Source organism: Phalacrocorax aristotelis, chromosome 3 (genome assembly GCF_949628215.1).
Source record: "Phalacrocorax aristotelis chromosome 3, bGulAri2.1, whole genome shotgun sequence".
In the NCBI taxonomy this organism is placed as follows: Eukaryota; Metazoa; Chordata; class Aves; order Suliformes; family Phalacrocoracidae; genus Phalacrocorax; species Phalacrocorax aristotelis.
Genome location: NC_134278.1, coordinates 83,516,298 through 83,541,364, shown reverse-complemented (window position 1 = coordinate 83,541,364; position 25,067 = coordinate 83,516,298). Strand labels below are relative to the sequence as shown.

The 25,067-nt window shown below is 44.5% G+C and overlaps 1 protein-coding gene across 2 annotated transcripts in view; it reads right to left on the bottom strand.

The window, feature by feature from the left end:
• Nucleotides 1–21,865, bottom strand: part of SNAP25 (synaptosome associated protein 25) — a 68,239-nt gene extending 46,374 nt beyond the window's left edge. The window contains exon 1 of one of the 2 annotated variants that reach the window (XM_075088228.1): nt 21,702–21,865. The gene's annotated coding sequence lies outside the window, so the exon portion shown is untranslated. The remainder of the gene's footprint in view (nt 1–21,701) is intronic. The other variant, XM_075088227.1, reaches the window with a different exon arrangement.
• Nucleotides 21,866–25,067: the final 3,202 nt, after the last annotated feature.

Below are 25,067 nucleotides of genomic sequence, written 5' to 3'. Positions count from 1 at the left end.
TGACAGTTGACTGATTCTTGGCCCCAGCAGCCTGCTACCGGCAAGCTGATGTGCTAACTACTTTGCAATATAGAGGTATACGGGGATTCCCATTGAAACCCTTTATATTTAATGCACAGGTCTCTGAGGTATATACAACTACTGCTGACGGCAAGAAGGTACATTCACTGTTGTAGCACAGGACTGTTTTTGCTGGAGAAAATAGGGCTTAAAAAACCCAAAACAAAAGCAGAAAACCAGATGGCCTTATATTTATCTAAGGCACAAAAGCACACCTGGAGCTACACAGAGTAAGGATCACATGTGAAGGTGTACACACAGCATGGCCAAGAGGTTTCTTTGGCTACAGCATGTGTTGAAACAAAACTAACCCACTTGCCTAGCTGATGGACAATGAACCAGCGGTGAGCTAGGACAACAGCAATTCACATACTAACAAAAGCAATGGCAAGAATAAACTCAGCAAAAAAAAAAAAAAGCTGACATTTGAGAGCAATCACAGCCTGGTCACGAACAAGTCGCAGAATTCAGCAAATAGAGGATTTCCCCAGAACTGTGCTTGGATATTCCCATAGTCTCACTGTAATATCCAACAGCTCCAGATTTCAAGCTGGGGAGTAGAGTGTGTGCTTAACAGCTGAGGGCAGAGGGATTTTGCCTCACTGTCTGGCAATGAAAGCTCCAATTCTTTTTAAATTTAAATTCCTAAACCTTTTTCTGCCATTCTGCCATTAGTGGGAGCTACATGGGGTGACTTTGGGCCTTTAAGACCAGAGACTTTATAAAAAGCCATGCCAAAATGAAGGAATGAAATCTTCCTTGCAGTGGATGAATAGTGACAGCTAATCTGATTCTTCTAAACATTAAAATGGCACTTGTTTTACATCAGAAAAACAGGATTTGCCTTCCAACACCTACCTGCATAAGACTCTAATTTATTTAGGCACATCTTCATTCATTTACCTAGGCATAAATCCAGAGTAGTTCTGGGTTTCAGCTGAGACAGCCTGCTTTTCCAGCCCTCTAAATGAGAGCAGAGCTTGTCCCAAGGACAGCCAACTATGAGCAGTGCTGCCCCCAGAGCATTGCAGAGATGACTCACACAGACTCAGCCCCCAGCAACGAGGAAGCAAGCAGCACCGTTGCTTATGAAGCTGCAGCATGACAAAGACCACAGGGCAAAGCCCATGATAAAACCGAGCTGGGGATGTTCAACTCATAACATTGAGCAATCTGGCCCTGCATGGTCTATGACACAGAGGAAATATCTGAATAAGAGGTACGGCAGCAGACATCCTCCCAAAAGGCACATTCGACAGCAGTAGGTGTCTTCTAGCCATGTCCACAAACAGGGAGCATGGAGTTGGTACATTGTGAAGCCTGTGAGATCAAGCATTGTAAAATAAGGAAACTCTATCCCACAAGGTGCCTTTACACGTTTAAGTGGCCAGGCAGTCCGTGTTCAAGGCTAGGTGTCTCAAGCAGATGGTGCAACAAAGGTTTTTGCTGGCGCTGTTCAGGAAACAGTAAATGTGTCTCTCCTCTGAGATCCACCAGTACAGAGCCACCCTTTCAGGTTTAGGTTGAAATGCTCTGGTCTTCCAATATCAGCCAAAACCCCTTTATTTTTTCAGCTGATTTTAGTTTTGGAGAGCTCTCCCTTGATTCCTATCCCTTCTGCAAATGTATGTTTGAGGATTTTTAGAAATGGGAATATTTTGAGACAAGAACAATACTTGCTAATGAAGTCATTCATCAGTAAAATAAGTTCCAATCAAAAATATTGACATGATTTACTATATATTTATAGATACTACTCCTGTAAATAAAGACCACAGGATGGGGCATGAACTTCACTTGAATGTAATCCAATTTAAATCTAAAGTAATCATTGTTTTCTTGTGTATTTTATGTAATCTAAATTCCTGGATGAAGAACCAGTGAGTCTTCATTCTTGACCTAAGAATAACGTGGGAACACTTCTGTGTCTGATACAGAATTTCTTTTCTCTAAGCAGCATTGCTCAGTTCAGATAATTCAGACTGAACTGCTTTCACAGTGCTGACACTTATTTCTCAATAAGTGAATAAAAAGAGGGAGATGACTCCTTCATGAAACCCCAATGATACATACAGCAGAAAATTCACACAGCATAAGAGATCTTGTAGTGCAGCTGCTGCCTTCACATTTAAGCCAAGGGTAAATTGAAGAGCACAGCTTTAAATGAAGTTACCCTCTTAACCTCTGAAAATGCATCTAAAGAGCACATCTCAAAGACATGTAGCCTGGACCCATCTGGTACTGTAAAAGCCCCTTGTTCAAACAAATGAAAAAAAAAAAAAAAAGCCATTGTTACGGAAAAAAGGGAATATTTATGTCACTTAAATCAGTTAATGGCTTAAAAGAGCTATGTAACTGTATTTCACTGGTGAGCACAGACACCAGTGACTGATGGCCCAACTGTTGTCTGAAATGTCCCAGGCTTAGCCCAGATATGATGTGCAATGGGCAAAGACACCAAGCACATCTGTGGTCTCAGACCACAGACTCTCAGGTCTGCCTCAGACTCTCTGGTCTCCTCCCTCATGTGGTGAAATACCTATGCACTAGTGAAAGAGCTGCACGTCCAGGTGACCTTGAGCTGAAGACAGCAGGGGCAAGGGATTTATTTAAGAGCTTGTGGGAGGGGCATGCTCTATTTTTAAAGAAAAATAATCCATTTTGGAAGTTTATTACACTCTTGGAACTGTGCGGCTGCCAGAGAAAAAGGAGCGCCCTCCTCAGAGGGATGTAATGCAAACCTGTCATAAGCCTTCATGTATTCTGCAGCACCTGCCTGTCCTCACTGGGCTATTCTGCTCTGGAGCAGCCCCATCAGCAGTGGGATGCCTTTCCTCCTCTTCCACCACTCACAGCCAGATCCTTCTTTCCCAAGGAGTCACCTCCCTGCCCTCAGCAACATCCCCTGGTTCCTGCAAACCAGAGGGCACTGCAGTCTCTGCAGTGAGTGACTGTGATGCAAGTGCTGCTACCAAGGTTGCACTGAAGAAGCTGAGAAGGAGGTTTCCTGGGAGTTAAATTTGAGCCATGAGTAAAGCAGGGAGGGCATAATGCAGTATCCTTTTTAATATTTGATGCAATGAAGCCTTCTGCCTCAGGGATTTGCTGTCAGTTGCTGCAGCATGCGCAGTCTGCTGCAGGATCTGGCGCTGGAGCCCTGCAGAACCAGATGGCCTCAATGGGCAGGGAATGCCCCAAGCTCATGTCCCTGAGGCAAGGAGAGGAGTCAGGTTCAGCAGCCTCCTTCCCCTCAGGCAGACGAAGCCCTGTAGCTGCTAGCAAGGCTTCGTGCTCTGTCCTGCTTTTGTTCAAACCCCAAGTGAACAGAGGCACAATGACAAGCTGACAAATTATTTATTTCCTCCCCTTTTCCCTACATTCCCCATTCCTTGCCATAAGGCTGCCTTGAATCCAGGTTAAGTAATGCGGGAGAGCAGAGTTACAAAAAAGGCTAATTACTTTCCCAGGTTTCATTAGACGTTGAGAATAATCGCTGTCTGAAACTTCAGACAGGCCCTGGATGAACATGAACCATCATCAATGCCCAGTAGACAGCTGGCAGCAGTCTGTGAAGCAAACTTAGCTTCATTCTGAATTTCAGGCAACCGAAAAATACAGACCATGATTTAAAACTTTGTCCTGGTGTATGGAAATAACTGTGGCTGTGTCTGAAACTGGCAAATGTGGAAAATTAATTTTAGATTAATTCTGTATTTAAGTAAAAAATGCCAGCTTGTGAGGAAGGGCTCTGCATGCCTCTTTTTCTTCACTGCTGGAAAGCAGTGAAGTGCCTTGGGCTGGGTGAACTAAACTATCGCTGGGTTCATTGAGGGAAGGATTTAAAATCTGTCTTTTCTGATGACTTGGCCTAAGAGCCTGGAACAGTTTACTTTCTTTTTGATGAAACACTATAAAGATCCTTCTCCCTGTCAGGCTAAGGTGAGAAAGAAACTCCTGCACAATTTTTCTCAGAGGAGTTCGTCTCACTTCTACTGAAGCAATGAAGTCTTTCTTATGAACCCAGTGGTAGCAAATTCTAGTTCATAAGGCTAATGTCATAGTAGCTCATATTGATTACCTTGTCCAAGTATATATATTTATTAATAATGAAAAAATCAATATTTATTCATATTTAATAATCATTATTTGAAAGCAGAGATTTCCCATTTATCAATATCAAGTAATATTCCCCTTTGGTAAAAGAAAGTTCTCTGCTACTGAAATGTGGCACTTCCTATGAGTCCACTCAATGCAGTCACCTGTCCCCATAATAACCTGTGCCATCTTCTCCTGAGGAACGTGTAAAATTCCCTGAGATGGAAAAAAAACAGACCAACCCATCAGTCCTCACTTAGAAGGTGATTAATGTCAGGAGTGGTCATCCACTAGGCAATTTCTCCTAGTTATTTTATGTGATTGAGCCAGGTTAGTGAAACTTCATGTGATGTAGGAATCCTAGTTCTTTGGCAAGCCTTGACGCTTCAAACCTCCTCTGACTTAAAACAGGAACAAGAAACAAAAATCTACCCCAAAACTTAATGAGGCTATTGTATTTCCAGGACATTTGAAGAGGCCTTAAGCTAAGCTTAACACAAGCTCATGAATAATACAGGTACAACAGTGCTGTTTTATGGCACAGATAGGGAGAACAGAATAGAAGCCACATATCTTCACCTCACTGTGTCTCAGTGCAACAAGAAAGTTCATATGAAAGCTCGTTCATAGAATTAATAAACACTTTGAACAGAGGCATTGGGAGCATTAGGTCAGGAGCAAATTAATGTCATTGAGCCAGTGAAGCTTGACTAGGTAAGATGTGCCACATTTGGGCTGCTGAGAAGGCTCCTTCATTCCACTGCTGATTAACACTTGCCCTTAGTTAGTGGATGGTAACAGTAATTACCATAGTAATGGTAAGATATGAAGGTGGCCTGTCAATGTAGTCTGCCTCCTGAGTCAGCACATTAAATTGTTAACGGAACCTTTAAGGGTCCCTGCCCAAGAAGTTACCAAATCCAGAACAAAATCCAAAACTAGTATCATGTCACTTATACCCATTTAAAAGGAAAAGCAATGAGTCATTAAGCATACTTTCCCCTTCCCCCTACCTTGGTGTAGAGGTCTGACCACTAGGATTTACTGCTTTAGCTCTTCCAGACATAAAGACCATAACCACTAAGGAGCAGTATCAGCCACCCACTAAAGGCCTGTGAGTAAACTCCCAGAAGTTCATGGCATGAACAACTGCTCACAGAGACCCAGGCATGAAAGTGGATACCTGTCCTCTGGCTCTCAGTAGTTACCCACTCCTGGGGTAAAGACAATCTCTAAGCATGATCAGCCCAAAAGCTAGACAGAAGAGGATCACAGAATATGAGCTTTTCAGGCATTCCAAAAATCTCCTCCCAAGCAAGTGCCTTTGCAATATTCCCTGACTGATAGGTAGCTTCAGATCCTTGGTGGCCCCATCCAGGGTCACTACAGAATAGCAGTGCCTATTAGCTTGTTTTCTTTTAAGACACCCCAAGGCCCACAAGCAGAAGAGGCACGGAACCTGTGGAAAGCCAGGGAAAGGAGAACTGTGCTAAGCTTTTCCAGCTGTTGTCCCATGAGAGCCTAACCTGAGCAGGCACCATAAGGGATCAATTACAAGTGTATGCTGTGATACAAGTAAAGCACAGGAGTCAGTAGGTCACCAGTATTAAAATATGATTTCTCCAGCTATTTGTTTTTTTTAAAAAGATACTTCTTTCTGAAACACGGCACAGCACAAACTATTCCAGACAATATAAGTTTCAAGGCCACATATTTTATGCTTAATGCTATTTCCAGAAGAGACAGGAACCTGCTTTAGAGGCTGCCAACCGCAGCTTCCATATTATCCCAGACATCTGATGCATCATCTCCAGAAATGGCTCAGCCATGGGTAGCCCAGTCTTCATCTGCTTCACCTCATCCAAAAATGAGATGTAAATATTTCCCACTTTCACTGTATTTCTGTCGCCAAATTTATGAGGCTACAAAAGCTTTTTTAACATCTCCAGAGCACAAGGAACAAAACTTTGTCCCCTTCTCTCTCCAGTTCTGATTGCATATGAGTATTTTTTGGCTCTGAAGTCTATAATCAGTCTAAATGCTTTAGGGGGTTTTGGATTAAACAACAGTACAAACGTCATTCATCAGTATAGACTCTTTGGCAGGAGTTAAACTAGACTCATGCCAGACCCATAGACAGACAGAAGTAAGCAATGAAACAGAAAAAAGTTTGCCATTTTATTAGAAACGTGCAATATACTGATGTTATAAACTAATGAAATAATGATCAAAAAGCATACTAAGAAGATTAAAACTCTTCATTTCTTACATAAATGGAAGCTGCAGAAAATGCAAAAAGTGCAAATATTTATTTCTAAAAATTAATCTTATCATTTTCAAAGCTTTGACAAAAATGATCCCTTTTCTTTCCACTAGCAAATCAGAGGTCCATTTTCACTGCCTAGGGATCTGACTACTTTACCACACATTCTGTACCCATGCTGGTTAACCAGCTGCTAAAATCAATGCAATGGGTTATGTTACTTCTGGAGGGAAGTACTGTTCTCTTCAGTGTTGGAATAGGTAGAAATGGAATTAATTGTCTTATTTAAAATACTGAATTTCCCCCAATATTTCACATTCTGAGCTTTCAGATTTTACCATATAATTGAAATGTCCTCATGTGAGAAATATTAAGTAGTTTAAGCAGTAATGGAGACATTTATACAGAGTCAGGTTGTTGAATTCTGAAATAAATTAATTTCATTGATTAAACAAAAGTTCTATATTCTTTGCTGGTCTGATTTATTAAGCAAAAAATTTGTCTTTCAGTGACCCATAGTTAAACTTATACTGCGAAATAATTCAACAGGACAGAGCAACATATAGATGAATAAACTTTACTGATAGTTTACTCAAAGATCTAATTCATCACAAACAACAATAATTGTATCTACTAGAACAAATATTTATGATTTTACATATGCGAACCTGGCAACATTGGTTTTCACAGTGACAACAAATAGTTGCAACTCTTTTGTTCAATTTTTCTTTTTTTATTGAGTACTAGGGGAATCTCATCCTTTAACAACTTACTTCCGTAGTTTGTTGTTAACCTCTATAAAGTTAATTCTTCATGTGGTTTTACAATGTGCTTCCCATAAAAATGGTACTTCTCCTTTGCTTTTTCTGTGAGTTCTAGGCAGAAAACTTCAAGAAAAGTCAGAGGTGTTTGCAGTAATGGCCAACTAAGCTGTCCTGTCGTCTGACCTAGAAATGCAACTTCTTGAATCAGAAGCACAAGTGAATGGCTTAATTGCCTATGACATCTACAGTTACATCTGGACATTTCCCGTTGGTCCATCTGTGTTTGGCAGTCCTGCAGTGTGTATAATCTGCTCAAAGAATGCCAGATTGCTGCTGACCCTTACAAGTTGACATGCACACATCTTCTCTCCCTTTGAAGAGAGATGGGTCCTGGCATGTCTGTTAAGAAATTTTAAATAGTGGATCATGTCTCTATCTTAGGTCAGGTAATCCACCTCTGGTTTGAGATGTACTTTTTTTCATGTCATGCATCTTGTGTACCATGTCCCATCTCAGAGTGACCATTGGGCATGAGTTTGTGAAAATGAGACTGTCACCAAGGCAACAAAAACTTTTTACGCCTCACTAGTTTAAAGCCAGTTTCTTGGCTCTTCCTCGAATTCAACGTATGGGAGCAGAGAAAGGGATTTTCTAAAATTCAGGTTGAATGCTCTTCTTTCAGCATTCCCAGCAACTTGCTTAGAATTTTTCATATAACTGCATCATATTATATTAGCCTTCCCACAATTGCTATTTGTTCCTCTGTTTTACTCATGGCAGACCTGAATAGCCTGTCATTTTCCTTTACGAAGCCTTTTAACAACGTTAAAGTATCTATGAGGAACGTTATAATCCAGATGAGCTAAATCACTGTCCTAGATATTCTTCTTTGCTCAGTGTGATTCTCTGGGGACTGCTGTTTCTTGTGACCATTGCTAGTGACAGTTGCTATTTCTGCAGAGGTGAACATGATAGCACAGCTCAGGAAATGCGAACAATGTACATCCAGCTGCAATTCTGCATTTTTAACAGCATCCTCCTGGTGCCTCAAATTAATGTTATTTTACATGTCTGTTAAGATTCATATCAAAAATCTGTGGACAAAATTACTGGGACTAGTGCTTGCCAAGGCATCACTTTTTGAACTGCTTAATTAAGAATATTCATAGAGAACAAATTGTGGATTTGAAACCCAAGCTTTTCACTCTACTGACATCTGTAGACCTTACACACTCAGTAAACAAGCAGACAGCCCTCAGTACAAAATGGAAGGAATCCAGCACAGGTGGAGCTTCAAATGTGTGCAGTGAGCAGTCTGACGATCTAGAAATTATTTTCTCAGAAAAGATTCATCGATTCACTTCAGTTGAAGAGGAAGTCAAGAAAAAATCAAAATTTGTGGTGAGCATTCCCAAAACACAGAAAAATGATGGTGAATTCACTATATAATTGATTTGCTGCAAATTGTTCTCTTGAGTCTTCAACTGCGTCATACCTTGAAAGTACCTCAGCCATGTGATTACTGAGGTGCTGATGAGCCACTTTTCTCAGCCGTGCCCCTGCTTTGGACTTAAAAAACTGATTCAGTAGAGGTGATTCAGTTCTGCTTTGCCATGATGGAAAGAGGACTTGACAACTTCTCCTTCAGACATATGATGATTCATAGCAAAATTCCTATTACACTTAACTGGTTAAGGGCTTTATAGAATAGGCTATGTTCCTGCCTTGTATAAACCACTGTATGTTTGTATATACATAAATTTCTGCCTAGTTGCTCAGTCAGTGAATTAAATTATTATTAACTCTGAGATTTAGGTGGCAGGGGTTGTGCTGTTGTTTCTTTGTGGCATGCAGAAGACCACAAGTATGGCCCCTGTTTTCTTAGGGCTCACAAGGAATGATGTTCAATGCTTCCTGAGACTCTGTTGCACTGTGTGCTCCAGTTGCATGCTGCGCTTCCCTTGGAAAGGAGGAGCAGCTCCACAGCTTGTCTTCTCCATAATGCAGCTATGCATTATTAAAGTGTTTGCACTTAAAACGTTTGCCTTTTGAATAGGCTTCTTTGTTATTGTGTCCAGAGAGTTAAAAAGTGCTTAATTACTGCCAAAAAGACCTTCCTCTTCCTCTTAAAGTGTGTTTTTAAGTCAGTTGTTGTTAGGATCTCCACATGGTGCCCATCAGGTTTGCTCTTCTCGTTGCAATGTTACTGTACTGATTTACCCCAGCTAAGCATCTGGGACTAAATACTCAGTTGAAACAGGAAGGATCCTGCCACTGGAACAACTTCCCTTTCTCCTATCCTGGTTATTTCAGCTCTGTAGGATGCCCTATTACTGGCATGGTATGTCAGATGGAAAGGGGCTATCTCTGGCTAGTAGGACCTGCCCATGGCAGATTCTTAGCCATCCTGTTGCTAAAAGTCAGCACAAGTGTTTCTAGTACATGTCTATAGGCCTTTACACATCAGGACACCCCTAGTCCAAGCGCTGGTCTAAAAGACTTTGCAAAAATGTTCTTACTTCTTTTTTTGAGATGTCTCATTTTTGCTGAGGACTTGGTATTTGAACATTTTTCTATAATCCTTCCTCATTTTTTCCTTGCCTTATTCATAATTAGTGAAAGGGTTTTTTAACTTTCTCTTTACCCATTAAAAGCAGGGATGAGATAGGAGGAAACATTCTTCTTACCCAAGTGAAACTAAACTAAAATGTTTTGACAAATAACTCTATTACAGAATTACTTTCTTAATGTAAAAACTGGTGGTTTTTTTCAGTAACAACACCCTTAGACCTGGAATTTTTCTGATGAAGCCCCCTGTTGCTCTGGAAACCAACACAGTTAGTGCTGTTCCAGCTCAACAGTCTGTGGTGGGTTGACCCTGGCTGGATGCCAGGTGCCCACCAAAGCTGCTCTATCACTCCCCTCAGCTGGGCAGAGGAGAGAAAATATAATGAAAGGCTCATGGGTCAAGATAAGGAGAGAGAAAAATGACCCACCAATACCATCATGGGCAAAACAGACTCGACTTGGGAAATTAGTTTCATTTATTACCAATCAAATCAGAGTAGGGTAATGAGAAATAAAAAAAAATCTTAAAACACATTACTCCCTTCTTCCCAGGCTCAACTTCACTCTCAATTTCTCTACCTCTCCCTGCCAGCAGTGCCAAGGGGATGGGGAATGGGGGTTGCAGTCACTTCATCACACCTTGTCTCTGCTGCTCCATCCTCCTCAGGGAGAGGACTCCTCACACTCCTCCCCTGCTCCAGCGTGGGGTCCCTCCCACAGGAGACAGTCCTCCACAAACTTCTCCAATGTGAGTCCTCCCACGGGCTGCAGTTCTTCATGAACTGCTCCAGCGTCGGTCTCTTTCATGGGGTGTAGTCCTTCAGGAACAGACTGCTCTAGATGAGTCCCACACAGGGTCACAAGTCCTGCCAGCAAACCTGCTCCAGCGTGGGCTCCTCTCTCCATGGGCCACAGGTCCTGCCAGGAGCCTGCTTCAGCATGGGCTCCCCACGGGGCCACAGCCTGCTTTGGGCATCCACCTGCTCCAGCGTGGGGTCCCCCACTGGCTGCAGGTGGATATCTGCTTCACCGTTGAACCTCCATGGGCTGCAGGGGGACAGCCTGACTCACCATGGTCTTCACCATGGGCTGCAGGGGAACCTCTGCTCTGGTGCCTGGAGCACCTCCTCCCCCTCCTTCTTCACTGACCTTGGTGTCTGCAGGGCTGTTCCTCTCACATATTCTTACTCCTCTCCCCAGCTGCGGTTGCTGTTGCACAGGGGTTTTTTCCCCTTTCTTAAATATGTTATCCCAGAGGCACTACCACCATCACTGATGGGCTCAGTCGTGGCTAGTGGCAGGTCCGTTTTGAAGCCAGCTGGCACTGGCTCTGTCAGGCATGGGGGAAGCTTCTAGCAGCTTCTCACAGAAGCCACCTTGGTAGCCCTACCAGTACCAAAATATTGCCACGCTAACCCAACACACAGCCACATTTATTTGACTGCTCTGGTGAGCTCCCCGTACCTGGTGGCTGTGTGCCAGTCCAGATGATAAATCTCTATGATATTTAATGGTACCTTGTGCTGCTGGGCAGCTTGTCCTGAGCAAAGCAGTAAACTATGAGACATGATCTTCAAAATGGCTGTGACTTTTTTCTTTTCTCTCCCTTGCTCTGGCCCATAAAACCATTCATCTGAGCAACTGCTTACAAGCACAAGCACGGTGTTCGCAAATCCCACCTCGCAGTGGGATCTCATCACTTCTGGTGATACCCTTTTTATAGTCTACCACTTTCATTCTGTTTCATGTCTTCATCTGTGAGGCAGTAATTTAACCCCCCATCTGGCACTATTAATTTGCACTGATAACTTCATGCCTCTTCTAAAACAGGCTTCTATTTCTAACACTCTTGAAAAGAGTGCCTTTTTTAGGCTTTCTGGCTAAAAGGAAAATGTCTGGGCTCTACCTTCTGATATCACAAACACTGGTTTGCTTTTATTTTCAATGTAAGTGCTGCAGAGCAAGTGTGCGTCTCAAATACCACAGTGAATAGATATCAGTCATTAACATTTTGCTCAGCTATTTGTCTCTGAAACACTAACTACCAGGGAACAGGTCTCACAAATACTGCCATCCTGGTGTCTTGGTGTCTGTATATCATTTATAAAACACCATTGTGGCTAAACTCCAGCTGGTTCTTAATTTCCCCCTTTTCTATTATCTTGCTGCAACCCTTAAGAGTAGGATAGTTTGACTGCATGAAAAATATGTATTGCCTGCACAAAACAATGTTGTGATGTGTCTGTGCTGCCCCTAGATGTCACGCCAAGTTGCAGGCCTGCATGTGTATGCCACCCCTCTGCTTCGCTCCCTTGGGTCTGCAGGACAGAGGAGGAAGAGGAGGACACCATGCAGCCAGGTCTTCCCCCAACCCCATCTTTGCCCACAGCTGGCAGTGCGGAGAGCTTGACTCAAGAATCAGTCAGATTTGGGATTATTAATGAGCTAAGGTAGCTTTGCTTCATCATTGGCCTGGCTTTCTTGCTAAGAGATCTGGTGCCAGAAAGATTGGCACTTGAAGAAAGCAGCCAGCAGAAAAGTTTAAGGTAAAGGCAAACACTGGGGTGTGAGCTTGAGACGCGCTGCCTGCTGGTCATAGCTTCACTTTCTCAGTCTGCAGCAGTGGTTTGCAAAGATGTCCTTTAGGGTCCGTGCCCACCAACGGCTATCATTTTTCTTCTCTTAGTGAAAGAAGTAGAAGTTAGACTAATCCAAACTCTTCATGAGGTTAGGAGTAAGGGTGCACCTCTGCGCCCCCTCTGCATTTTAAGATGCAAAGATTGAACAGATGGTTGTATCTGCCAAAGGGATGCAGACTGGACACCAAGAGTGAGAATGTTTTATAACCTAACACTTCAGGGTGCTTTTAAGATGCTCCTACCAAAAACCTGAGTATTAAAGTCTACTTTTTAAGTCTAGGTAATTGTCGTTAGTGTGCTGATAGGGAAAGACCAGGAAGAAAGAGAATTAATCAAAAAGTCCACCCTGTCCTTTGTTTTATGTGAGTCTGCCTGGCTTTTGTCTTTTTTTGTGTTCAGGATTTGTGGTGGTTTTTTTTTTCATTCCCCTAGTTATTTCCTTCTCTTTTTTATTCTCTTCAGCCTTCTTCAGCCTTATTGGTACAGCAGATCATTATTTGTTTAAGATACAAGTAACTCTTCTAAGCCCAGGATTTGGCCTACCATGTTTGACAATAGTGGGAAACCTGGTTAAATTTTGAAGGGTCTCTGACTTTATACAAGAGGTAGATTGTTTTGAGAAATAGATTCTGACTGCAGGCATGAATGGAAGAGCTCCTTGTATGGGGAACAGTTGAGTGTACAACATATTTCTTGGAAATGTCACTGTGAAAACAGGCTAGAGCACAAAAAGAAGGTAAAGAAACTGAAATCTGTAATCAGCTCTGAAGTCTCACATTCTGTGCGTGAAGGTCTAATCTCCAGCATCACGGAGTATGTCCCAGCCGTTGGACCAGTGTTTTATCTCTTCTCCTGCCAGACTGGGGAATCTTTTAAAGGCTTTGTGTGTAATCTCCTAAATGCAAGAAAACGCTTTCTGGGGTTCAGGAAGGGACAGAAAGATAACGGGATCCTGACTAGGAAAGAACGGAGCTCTCAAGAATATGAATGTTAATGAGGAAAGCAAGTGTTACTCCATAAAAGAATAGGAGTAACCATGGGAAGATCATAGTAGGAGGGCAGCAGAGCTGCTTGTCAATCTAAGTAGCAGTTTAATAATTTTGCAGATAAATGGTTGTATCCACAATGAAAAATTTATTGGATTTCACTGTTCAATTAAAACCCATATACTGCCACATTCTCCACCATGGACAATTTTTGAAAACAAGGCTGGATAATTGTACTGCAGGAGAAGCAGTTAATATGGAGAAGTCCCATAGCCTGTGTGATATTCTGTTTTATAGGGGGTTCAGCTCACTGATGGGTAACATCTTCTGGCCTCTTACTCAATGAACCAGTCAAAGGGAGGGAAGCACTGGGGCCCCTGTAGCTGAGCGTGCTTATATAGCCAGGAGCTATGAGTTAGCTCTTCATCTCCACATGCACTGTGTTCCTGTCTTCCTACTCTTTCCCCATTTGTCCCTTTGTGCTCTGGATAGCCGTAATGCCTTCTCTGTCCATACCAGCACACTGAGACACCTGTCCTGAATGGGGCTGTTAGGTACCATGCTGCTTGGGGCGCTACAGTAGCTAAGACCATTTTTTGTGATGTCTGCAGCTCTCTTGCACTCTTACTTGTGAACCTGTTAGAAATGCACACCAGTTCTTGTTTACCAGGCTTAGAAAATTACCTTCAGAGCCTAGAAGTTGCACCAGGAGCAGCTATATTGTACCATTTGCAACAGTTAACTAAGAAAAAAAGGGACGAGATGATGCAATGATTTAAAAATGCCTTGCTAATATTGAAAATTTGAGGCCTGCAGATGGCCCTAGTGTTGCATTACAGAAGTGGTCTAGAGCATTTTTGATTATACTTAGTGCATTCCTGGTGCCTTGAGGGTTTTTTCCACTGTCTCTTTCTTGACGTGCTCATCTCTAAAAATGAACTAAACTGACAGGCCTCCAGCACAGCAGAGAGCAATCCAGGTCTTTTTTTTTTCTCCTCTCTTTTCTTTTTTTAAATAAGAAAAACCTCTTAGGAAAATCAGCCTTGCAGAGACTTGCTGCCTTATCAAGTCTAGTCTCTTGTAAGCACCAACAGCTACGTCAGATAATCCCCTTCATGAATTCATCAAGCGCCATCTTAAAACCCTTTGCTGCTGTTGGCCTTCCAGACTGTTGCTCCTCTTGTTGGTACAATAAAAGACACATATTTTTAGGAATTGCAAAAACGGGTACCATATTCCAAGAATATGTTGTTAATGGCAAAAAACCTGTAGGAAATCCTTCAAAAGGCTAGGTAACTGATACATGCCTACGTACAGCTGAGCAAATAAAACAAATGCTTCCCTGGGGAGAATGGCTGTTAGAAGTCAGCGGTGAATTCCAATTTAATTGGGTTCACATACCTTAGTTGGTTTCTTGAGGGCTTTTCACATACTTGAGTGTCACTTGGGTGAATAGTCTCCGGCAAAGCAAATGTTTGGCTGAAATACTCAAATATTCACAAAACGTATCTGGGTTGTATGTTCAGCTGTCATGTTATCCCTTTGGAACTGCTGCTGTTGAAGAGAGAGGGCTCAATCCCACCCTCCCCCTGCAGCTTACTGCAGCTCTGGCAAAACACACAGTTCTGGCAAACTCCTTGTATTATGCCTGGCCATGAGAGCATGATCAAATACGTGAATGTTTCATCTATCTTCTGGTCTGAGTTTGCTTCCTTCTCTTGCTATCGTGAATGCAGAACTAATAATCTGGGTTTATATGGCACTTTCCAGCCAAGCCTTTTACAAACCCGAAGGTGACAATCACGTGTAACACCCCCTTGAATACCAAGTAAATGGTAATCACCTATGTTGGGAGGATGTTGCATTTTAGGGGTATCAAGTTTTAGCTCACCGACCCCAGGCAGTGGAGACTCCTATGCCCTAACATACATAAAAATATCTTTCCAAAAGTATGGGATACTTGTCCTGCATCTGAAGCTGAGGAACACAAATAAAAGTTGTTTTAATCTAATTAATTTTTTCTATAGATGGAGGTAATTGAGGCACTTGACAGAGATTATATTTAGTGTGTGATTCTTGCACCTGAATGCAGATATTCTAGGTGCAGCCCCTGTGCTTAAATCACTAAACCACGATATCTGAAGCTACACTGACTGTTACTGAACATCTCTAGTCCAATAAACTGCAATAGCTTTCTTACATCTTTCTGCAAGAACATATTATTCCTAGGAGAAGTCTGTGCCTAATAAATAAAGAACAGAAATTTCTCTCCTAACAATGTCAGTCACCTACAGGGTCAGCGCTGCTCAGCACAGGCAACCCTGAGCTCAGAGAGGGGTGTGTCTGCGTGTGCATACATGCAGGAGCAGCACTGGGCTGAATCAAAGAGCAATTCCCTGATGCCTACAGAAATGCAAGTTTGTCTAAATCCTTTTGAGGTGAATGGTGAGGTGTCTAACGATGAGAATGAGGACTAGACTGAACCAAAAAATACTAACGTGCAGGGGAGAAATAAAACTTGAATTTGCATCTAAAGCATGGTGAAGCTAATTTTAGTACCTTTTCTTTTAAAAGGTGCTTAAATATGCATGGAAGACTTCTGTTCCTGTTTTAAAAAAAAAAATCAGTGAATGGTAACACTATTTTGACAGATCAGCTCTTCTGAAGAAGTATACTTTGTTTCATGACATGTTTTAGAGTAGCTGGAAGAAATATATTTACCTCTATAGGGCAGATCAATGAACTGCCATCTGCACAGTTCCACTGTGAGCTATAATTTCCAGGAGAGAGGAAGGAATCAAAGGAACAATTGGCACATCTTCCAAATAACTGGTTTATTTAAAAAAAAAAAAGTACTTTATTGTACAACTGTATTGCAACCCAGAAACACAATTCCTCTCCTTTGGGTAGGGAGCAATTATAACAAATAAATACATCATGACAAACACCATAACTCTGATGTAATCGGAGCCTTTAGTTTTCAACCCACTCCACTCTAGTCTTCTAGTCTCTTTGACAGGCTAGTGACTGTGAAAGCCTTTGGAGACTTGCTGCCTGGGATTTTTAGTAAGGGTATGATACTGAGAAAATGTGAGAGATGGAAGCAATCAATGTAAAATTACAAACGAGCCCTACCAACCATTCTGCAGGGCCTTTGTATATGCATCTCTCAGTTGGTAGGTTTTGAATAAGAAATAGCAAATCTTGCATTAATTTCAAACATCACCCACATGAAGCATCCTTTTGTAATGTCTAGGATTTAAATCTTAGTTGTTAGCACCAACACAGGCTATGATAACTATAATTTCACTCATGGGTTCTACAAGTAAACTCTGGCACAATAACTTTGTCATATTAAAAGTACACGGAAAACTATAATTATAGTAAAAATGTAGAACAGTTCCCCTCTTTCTGTTTTGTCTTTGTTCTTTTATACTTCTACTCTACCAAAAATATGTCTAAGTAGCCAAATATTTAAAATATTGCCTTAAAAAACTTGGTGGAAGAAGCATAATTTTCCTGTGTATTTACTGGAAATGCAGGAAAACTTCCCACTACTTCCCAGTTTGGAACAAAAATGAATGGCTACTGCTAGGAAGTGCAGTCTGTGAAATCAAGCTGCACCTGGAAGTGCAGATTTCACTTTGTTCCACATCCATTTATGCAGTTCTGACTTTTTCTGCACACAAATACGCCTCTAAGAAAAACTCAGCTGTGCCCTGGGTTTTACACCACATAAAAAGTTCTGCTGGTGTTACGTACCAGCAGAGCGCAGCAGAACCCAACATGAAATACAGCCATAACGTGCAGTATTCCTCCTCTGCAGCTTCATCATTGCCTACTGTCACCATTTCTGAGGCAGACTAACTGCATGAACCTTGTCTGTGAGAATCTGTGACAACGAAACCAGGCTGGTAAAAATAGGGTTTGGGGGGGATGGCATTTCAAGTTATTTCAGTTGACAATAAAACCTGCTCCTTAAGCAAGCATACTCATATCTGTTTTAAAACATGAACAATGAGCCCTAGCTTGGGAGCTCATCAGCCTGCAGTATAGCACAGCACTCAGTTATGCTAATTCATACCAATTGACAATGTGGCCCAATAATAAATCCCATTTAAAAAGTGAAATGGAGCATTGTTAGCTCTTAAAAAAAAATCAAAAGGTCTTTTTCTTTTAAATAGCCAGACAAAACACAGATTGGTCAGCGTTGTTCACTTTCAGCTTTCAAAGGCCAGGAACAGCCATGATTAATTACTTAGTATTTCCTTCTTCTTCTCCCTGTGCTTGTATTAGAAATCACCTTTCTCTAGTGGTTAAGATAAGATACCTTATCCCTCATTACTAAAAAAAAAAAAAAAGGAAAAAGTTATAATGCAATGCTTGAATTCTCTAGAATTACAGCATAACAGTATATTTCAGAGGGCACATGTATGCAGCACTTGTTGCCCTTTGAAAAACCTAAGCTGCTAAATGTTCTCTTCATTACAAGTCCCACAAAATGATGTGCAGGGTTTCCTCTCAGACTGTAGGGCTGGTCAATATGCAACCACTGCTGGGAATGGAAAGCTTTTCATACCCTGCATTCACCTCTGGCAGCACGCAGTCTGGCTGGTGAGCTTATTCAGAGCCTCATGCAAAGTCTACCTCACCAGTGGAAGTATTTTCCTTGATTTCAAATTACTTTGGATTGGAGTCATTGGAATAATCAAAATCAGAAGTCCACACTCACCTCCCTTCACATCAGGGTCCTAATGCTTTGCCCAAGTTTGTATTTCTTTCATCACTGTGCGCTTTAGCAGTAGTCAAAAGAGGATTGTAGGTGAGCATGCAGATGAGGTAAGTGATGAGATAGCAAGTGAACACAATGAAAGATGTAAAGGCAAAGCTACATTTCCTTCCAAAATAACTAGGCAAGTGGCTCAAATACTTCCTCTAGGCCATTCAAAGCCCACTTTTGAGTCTCACAATGTCAGCCATAGACTTGCCTTTGTGCCTGGTGGGAAGGAAAGGCTGAGAAAATTTGGTGGGATGTGGGACAGCATATTGAAAACTATGATCTGAGGAAAGGCAGATTTTGCTGGTGGGAGTGTGTATCTAAGTATTTGTGGAGGGAGTAACAAAGGGGTGATGGACAAGAACTAGGAATACAACTTCTGTGTTTTGGAGAAGCGCTCATTTCAATGTGATGCAGGAAGCTAAATCTGCAAGGTCAGTAGGGAGGAAAGCCAGAGTTTTTTGAAGCTAAGGGCAAAGATATAATTTAAGGCTCAAAAAAAAAAAAAGAGCTAAAAAGAAATTAACTATTCTTTGACATCTGATGGCCTTGACAAACTATATCCAGCACTTCCCAGAGTAGATATGTGAACCCTGGTGCCCGCTCCAAAGTCCAGCTTCCTCGAGGTAATTGTGATCTGCCCGAGGTCTGCATCCTGCTGCAGCTCCCAAGCAACGCATTATTCTTCTCTCTGTTAGACACTCTAAAATGCTGGAACAAATCTATTGTTACAGATTGCCTGGCACTCTCACAGCCCAAATGTGACTGCTTTGGCAGTGGTGGATGAAACTTCACAGATAGAAAAGTGCACTCTTCCCAAGGAAGGCTGCAAAGTCAGTCTAGTTTGTTGTGGATTTACCTAGCTCATAACCCTAGAAAACTCTGAAATAAGTATGTGTCTGTGTACAAATACATACAGATGAAAGTACTGTGCTTATATTATAAAGAGTTACAATAGAGATTCGGGAAAAAATACCAGAAAAAGAGTAGTTGTGTGGCAAGCCAAGGCAAAGGCAAACCAGTTTCTTCTCTTCCTAGGCTTCCCTGTGCTCCTGAGAGAAGAAATAATTAACAAAGTGAGCCCTACACTGTGCCATTACTTTCCATTTTTCCCGAGGGGTTGCTACATATGCAGAAGCTGTATCCTTGTGACACAGGCATAAATATTGCTGAAGTTGTTCATACTGACAGGAGAGTATTTTGTTTTGTCACCTTGCTCAGTAAAAGCAGCGCAAGCATTAGGTAGAGACCATGTTTTATTTGCCTTAGCACTTTAATCTTGCTATTTGTTGCCATACCTAAAGCATACAGAGACAAATGAGAAGCTTTCTGTTGACCTGAAAAGCAGCTCCCACCTCCAGTGCAATAAATCTGCAAAGTAGAGCTGCGTCTCATTAGATGTATTTTGAGGGTGTGGTACTGACTGGATTCTGCTGTTCTTTCTTTCACTGCCTCCATGAGTTCAGTGGACGCAGAGCCTGGTCCTCAGTGCTCTTGGAAAAGCCACTCTAATTTTCTAGTTAGTTGTAGAAAGTAAGTTAAGCTGTATTTATTTGGGGGTTGCTATTTAGCTGCATTTTGTTTTGTAACATGCTGAGTTTCTGCAACTCCTCGACTTCAGAGGCAGCCTCAAGCTCTTGCTTTTGCAAATCAGGCCTGCTTGCACCTTTGGTTTGGTCACCCCGTTGTCTTTTTGGCACTCATCCTAGGTATCAAACTCTTTAGCGGTCACCTCCTGGCTGACCCCTTCTGCACTACACAGAAGCAATGGAAAACGACTGCTGCTTTTTCCTAGACTGGCATCTTTGTCCATAATGCAGGGAGATGCAGGTAGACTGGGGTCCAGGAGAGAGTCACTTCCCCAGCTGCACCCCCTGCAGGAGACATCTCCCAGATGGCCCCATCCCTTCCCTTGCCACCCACAGGTATGGCTGCCCCACACCATCCTCGTGTTGCCACAGTCGATGGGAGAATTGTTCCATGCCCAGAGCTAGGACGGGGTGGGGGTGTGGGACAGGCACGTCCTTGCAGATGCTGCAGCCAGGGCTGGCAGCAGCTGGGTATGGGTTGGGGGGTTGCTCCACCACCGCCGGGCTGCGGTGGAGACCAGTCCCCCCGCCCCCCCATTTCAGCTGGGAACGAAACCAGTAGCAATTATTCAAGCCAAGCACGTAATTCTGGCAGATCCCGCGGCCCTGGTTTGACGCAGCTACGCAGCGCAGTGGCTGGACGCGCAGCCCGATCCCCCCTTCTCCCCTTGTTTATTTGCCCGGCAGAATGCAGCGAAGTTACCAACTTCACCAGCAATGAGGCGCACAGAGGGGTTTGGAGAGATTGGGGTGCCAGGGAGTGGAAAGGATGACCGGGGTAGGACAGCCAGGGATGGGGAAGCCGGGGCCAGGCGTGGCCCCCCTGCACCAGTCCGGCCGTGATGGGACAGCCCGGGCAGCACGTTACATAAGGCGGCGGGCTCCACACCGCACCGCAGCGCGGCCGCGGGGGAAAGAGGTCAGCAATCCCCCTCCCCGCCCTCCAACCTCACGGGTTGGGAAGCCCCCAACCCACCACGCCGGGCGGACAGAGGCACCGGAGCCCGCGGCACGCTGTGCACCAGATGCCGGAGGGGCAGCGGCGCTGCTCGGAAGCGCGGAACCTCCGCGGGGAAGCCCCCAGGGAGCTGCCTCTGGTTCTCACAGGCAATGCCCGGCCCCGGGGGGACCCCGCGGGGTGGGCGTTGCGTAACCCCCCGCTTCCCTTAAACAAATACTTCCCCACCCGCCAAAGGGCGGGCAGAGTGGGCAAAGTGCTAAACGCCGATTAATTTTAGGAACTGAAACTATTTACCCTCACCCCGCCTTTTATTTTTATTTTTAATTTCTTCCTCTTCGCATTCCGAGCTGCTGGGGCACCCCGTACCACAACAACTGTTTCTACCGAAGCTCCTTATCCTGGAACCAGCGAGCACTTTCCAACCGACGGACGGCGCTTCCCGTGCGCCATGATAGGTCTGGCCGGGGAGGGCAGCCCGGGGGGGGGTAGCGGGGGAGCCGCAGGGCGCTGCAGCACGCCCTCCTCGGCGGGGTGGCCGGCCTTACCACGCTGCCGGCGCAGGGCAGCGCCGCGGCGCTCTCCGCGGTGCTGAAGCGCCGCCGCAGCCCGGCGCGGCGCGGGGAAGGGCGCCGCAGTGCCCCGGGAGGCAGCACTGCGCTTCGGCCAAGCGCGGCACAACGACCCCAGACCCCTTTCTCTCCCGCTCCAGGCGGAACGGCGCTGGTCTTCTCCTGTGACCTCACCCGGGCTTCCCTTCTCCCCCGACCTCCGGCCACACGGCACGGCGGACAGGCAGCGCCCATCTCGCTTCCCTGGCTCCAGCCGGCGATGTTACACCCCTCTCCCTGCCTTCCTCCATACCCGCGGCAGCCCGGGGGCTGGAGACAAAAAGCCGAGCAGGTCCCTCTTTAAATAGATCCTTTTTTTTCGCTTCCTTTTCATTACTGCCGCCCCCTCCCCCTTGCGCAGCCGGGCCCCCCGGTAGTCTCCCACCCTTACCTCGGCTTAGGGAGCGCTACGCCGGGCCGCGGGGTCGTCGGGTCGGTGCCGCAGCTGGGAGGCAAGGACAGCCGCCGCTGACCTCCCTGAGGCTCCTTCTTCAATGGACCGGGAGCCGTGCCCTCATCAAAGATGGCCGTCCGCTCCTACGTCAGCAGCTTTTAATAGCCCTCCCCGGTGGGGGGTTGGGGGGGCGGGAGGGGGAGGGGGGCAGAGCGGGCTGGGCGGGCTTGAGTCATCGCCGCCGCACCGCACGGCGCGCCGCTGTCAGGGCCGCCCCGCCGCCGCATCCCGCGGAGGGGAGCGGAGCTGGGCGCAGCGCCAGCGGGCCGGGGCCGGGGTCTGAGCGCGGCCGCGGGTGAACCGCCCGGGGAGGGAAGGGAAGGGGCCCCCTCCGGCAGCAGCTATTTCCTCCGCCAAAGGGGTGGTCCGAAGAGGGTATCCCTCTGAAGTCCCCGGTACTCCATATATGGCCTATCTACGTGGGCTTCTATTTTTATGTGTGAATTCTTCCTTCTCTCCTTCTTTTTATTTTTCAGAGCATCCTGCCAGGGGTTCGGGTGTGTTAATCTGGTTATTTCCCCTCTCCCCCCCCCGCTAAGTAAGAGCAGCCAAACACAAGGAAATCCATGGTTAAGGACGTGTGTTGTAACTGATCATTTGAGGGCCGGGTTCAAAAATAAGAGAGAGAAATTAGAAACACGTAAAAGCCCAGGCACGTACGTGTACATACACAGCAGAGCGAGTACATCCCACTGCTGCCGAGGAGGAAAACGATAGTTCTGCTCCAGGAAGGAGCCTGGCTTATTTATCATGGATTAATTAAAATGTTCATTCAGAACGCACCTAATTTGGAGCAAATGGAGCTGTGTCTAGTGTGACTTCTAATGGGGAGGGAATCCTTTAATTTCATACAAAATGCTGTATTTCTGTACAAGGTGTCTTTTAATGGGGATTTTAATGAAGGATGGGGAATGCACCTGAAGTGCGACACTTACTTTCGTAACCTCAATCACCCCTTCCTTTTCATTCCACAAGCCTTTGTGCGTTCATTTATGGAACCATCCAGACCTACAGACGAGCTGCAATGCCTCCCTCTTCCCTGTCTGAGCCTCTCTCCTGAGCAATAAACGAGCACTGGCTACGTATAGCTCTGACACCATGCGAACAGGCTTTTCTAAAAAGTCTGTGGAAGACACAGAGGCAAAACATCAGTCCCACATTAGTGATAATTCTACCCTCGTCATTTTTTTCTTCCCCCCCTTTTGCCACGGAACAGAAAACTGGAAGAGAGGGAAGGTTATGCAGCTGGATTTTGGAGCATGTTCATCTCGTGTTATGGTTGTATGGGGGGGGAGGGAAGAGGAGGAGGGGGAAGGCGCGGGGGAGAAGGAGAGAGAACCGCGGGTGATTCCTCCTCCCCTGCTCTGTAGTTCCCCACAGAAAAACGTGACTGCAGATCGTGCTTTGCGATTCTCACCCTCTCCTACGAAAATATGTCCTTCAGTCTCATTTGGAAGGAAGCAGTCAAAAGTTTGCTAAATATATGGCAGAGGAATTCTCAGACAAGAGGGGCTCCCTGCTGCATTAGAGTTCCTAATGAGCTGTGCATGTGAAAACTGCAGGGAAGGAGAGAACCTGTCAGGATTAGGGACTGTAAATACAGCTAACAGCATAAGATTAACATTGTGCAGACAGCACAAACACCCTCCCCCCCTCCAGGTGAGGGACCTGGAACAGCAGCCTAATTAGGAAACACATACAGCATCATAAATGGCAGTTTAGGAAAGCAAACCTTTTCTGGCCAGCTCATGCATGGGTTAATAATACCCAGCACTTCAGTTAGGTATGCACTGCAGATGGCAAAAGAAATCCCAGGGTGAGCCTTGATCTGAAATCCAGGCTGTGTCTGTGTGCACGCATTGTGCTTTGCAACTTCCTAGCACACATAGAAAGTTAAGAAGAAATTTTCAGTCAGACAGCTTGCCTGATAGATGGTTTTGAAATGAAGTATGATTTTCAAGACAGCAATACTAGTACTTATCAATAATTCATATTAACGGGACATAAGGGAAGCAAAAGAGAAATTATAAACAGTTGTTTTGACTAAGCCACCAGCACTGCAAAATGCTGGCTGGGTTTGGATTCAGCCCAGTAATGCCTCTGAGAAGAACTTCAGTCCATTGGATACCAGCAGGGATGAATTTGGCTCCTTGTATCAAAAGCCAGGGAGGGAAATTCGGCAAAGGCAAAGTAAAATGCACCATAACTTAGGGCAAGAGGGATAGGGGATGGTAAACGGATGGAGGGGGTGGGAGGAGGATGAGAGGTAGGTTTCCAGTGAGATAACTAGTTTCAATTTAGCATTAATTTTCAAGCTCTGCTGCAGCAGAAATCACATATTTTAATAAAGCAACATAGGGCAGAATCATTAAATAGATCACAAGCATTGCCTATTAAGATTAGCAGGAACAACTACCTTTCCTACAGTTATTCTTAAAATTAATATGGGAAGGGATTTATTTTGTGTTATTTAGGAAGACGGATGCCTCTATCCCAGGAGATGCGGGGGGGGGGAGCCTTTTGCACCGCAGCACTAGGATTTCTGTCGCAATAAGTCTACTAAGCAATTTTAGCTGATTCTGTAGCATCATTTGAAGATTTTTTTTAAAAAAAAAAAGCACACAGGGAGTTTATTGACCCTATCTGATAGTATTTAAACACTCATTTCACACTCTGGACAGGAGAGCTGTGAGAAGTGAAGCCTAAAAATGAAGTAGGAGGGGAGATAAAACTGCAATTTGGTCTAAGAATGATTCAGCTCCCTCCTAATTATTCGGCAAATATTCAGCAAGCTGAACAACCAGTACTTGTGGGCACAGCCCATGAATAATGAGACAGGGTACATGCTTTCCTCTATGTGAGTGGCGTCATGTAGGTTCCCACGTTACCGGCCAGGAGCCAGCGAAGGGCAGAGCAGGCAGAGCCTGCAGCATGTTAACGGGGAGGAAACGACAGCCCTTGTTTTGTCCACAGTTCGAGGTCTGATTGTGGGCAGCGGAAGCTTTCTGGCTGTTCACAGAATCACCTTCAGCCTCCAACACGCACACCTGCATGCTGCAAAGCTGGGCTGTGAGGCAGCTAAGCAAGCAAAACACCAAAATGCTGAGCAGTGCCGCCAGGTCCTGGATGTTAATTCCTGGGCTCTCCTGGAGTTAGCTGTAACACAGAGACTGCCTTGATTCCCTCCACCTTCCTCAGACAGTTCCACTTTTTTTTTTCAGCAGAGAGGGAAATACCTTGTTTATCCAAGTAGTGCTCGTCCATGCCTCCAATATGTGGATGGCAAATAAACTGAACTAGGGC